The sequence below is a fragment of the Hyalella azteca genome, unplaced genomic scaffold, assembly GCF_000764305.2.
Source record: "Hyalella azteca isolate HAZT.00-mixed unplaced genomic scaffold, Hazt_2.0.2 contig8696, whole genome shotgun sequence".
In the NCBI taxonomy this organism is placed as follows: domain Eukaryota; kingdom Metazoa; phylum Arthropoda; class Malacostraca; order Amphipoda; family Hyalellidae; genus Hyalella; species Hyalella azteca.
In genome coordinates, this window is record NW_025938782.1 from 402,360 (window position 1) to 404,350 (window position 1,991).

The 1,991-nt window shown below is 34.8% G+C and overlaps 1 long non-coding RNA gene across 1 annotated transcript; it reads right to left on the bottom strand.

The window, feature by feature from the left end:
- Window positions 1-643: 643 nt before the first annotated feature.
- Window positions 644-1,483, bottom strand: LOC125178295. The gene is made up of 2 exons (XR_007156850.1): window positions 1,407-1,483; window positions 644-1,238 (listed from the first exon to the last, which is right to left on the bottom strand). It is a non-coding gene; the product is annotated as an uncharacterized LOC125178295 (long non-coding RNA).
- Between the last annotated feature and the right edge of the window lie 508 nt (window positions 1,484-1,991).

A 1,991-nucleotide genomic window follows, 5' to 3' on the forward strand; every position in this document is an offset into this window, starting at 1 on the left:
AATAATTACTCTCAAAGTTGAGCGGCTGTGGTCGGGTCTAACACACAATAAATAATTATCGGTGGATTATCGGAGGCTATTATTGATCAGTCCTCTGCCATTCTAGACGAAGCATTACCGGCCACTCAAATATTAGGGTCGGCCGTTTCATGCTTAGATTCTAGGATGAATATTTATGAAACATTCATGCTTCATTTATAAAATATTGTTAACTTCCCAAATCTTACAAAACTTGTAAGGGAATCAAGCTTGATCAATCATCAGCTTCCGAAAAACTTCTGTTAACCTATTTATACGTTAATATCCCACCACTAACATTCAACTAAAAAATATATCATTTGGCCACCGATAAAACGTCCAAAAATTTTAACAAGGCACCCCAGCTCGTGAGAGCATCCAGCGTACACGCGCTGCCGCAGTTCGCCCAGATCGATCAAAATGACAGCACTAAACATTACCGCAGCGTCTCGATTACAAAGCTTGTGATGTGCCTTTCAGTTATTGGTCGAGTTCAGCAATGAGGATGATAATGGTCGAGAAGCATCGAGCTCAACCGCTCTCTATGTTCAAGAGGGAGAAATTCATGAGAATTTTGTGCGGCACACGAGATTACAATAAAAAAGGAAACGCGATGAATTTTGAGATCAAGAGAACTGAATTTACTGCATAGTTAAAAAGTACAAATAACTATGATGGCATAGATACAATTCGGATACATCAGAGTTAAAATTATGAGGATATTAATGAAAATTTTTTGATCAACTAGTTACGACATAATCTATTATTGGAGGCATATCGATGCTCTACTCGATTTATCTATTGTGATTATATAGTTTATTTCATTTATTTGCAACTTTCACATTTTCCAAAAATGCTTAACCGAAACGATTAAATGAAAAGAGGTTACTAAATCGTTTCTGTTTTGAACGTGAAGGTAAAATATTTCGGAATTTCAATTATTTGACCAAACTTATATTTTTTGTTTGCATGGATCACCATTAGGATAAAGAGAAAGTTGAAAAAAATATTAGCATTGAACACAATTTTGTTGATACTCAGAGTATTCTAATAACTTAACGATGTTCTTTTTAAAGAGAAATTTTAGCACTGGAAATTTAGTCGGTCGTAGTTCTTTTATTGACAATTTCAACCCTGAAGTTGACGGATAGAGAATGTCCGACGGTTTGCTGCTGTATATCTTCATATGATTTTCATTCGCTGCCACAGCATTGATAAATCTGGAAATGGAAGAAAAATAAAAAGATTATAATTTAAAGTAGATAGCGCATTCATTGACATTATTATTTAACCAAGAACTACAAGCGAGCATTTGTTTACTATGAACTTGAACTACAAATCTGATGAACAAAACGCCTATAATAATAAAATTAGAACATTTAACTCACTGAAATTTTGAGGAGTAATTTCATATTGCAGTCGTGCATGAGTTGTGTTGACTCATCCCTCGTATTCATCTCTTGGTCCCGCTGTCGAAAAATTTCCAAATTTTCATTATTATTTTGAAATAGACATTGCAGACGACGCCGATATTTCCTACCCTTGAAATCGATTGATTTTATCCCGCTTGCTGTAAGAGTATTCACTTTTTTTTCGACAACTCTTGCACTTCTAACTTTTGTCTGAATTATTTGCACAGCTCTAGTGCTATTAATTCATTCTAGTGCTATTAAATTCATTCATCATCTGCAACACTACAACCCTTCGTCTTCCTGACTCACCTTCATCTCCCTGACTCACCTCCATCTCCCTGACTCACCTTCATCTCTATGACTCANGTACACGCTGCAGGATCTGTTGATTTGACGTGAAAAATAAAATTTAGATTGAAATTATTTCATGCGCAAGCTTTTCAAAAGTCTGCTCTTACGAAGCAATGTCGATATTAAACCATATATATAAATAGTTAAAATATGTTTTGAGATTTGCTTATGTACCATTTTGATAGATTCACTTTGTCTCTACTACAACAA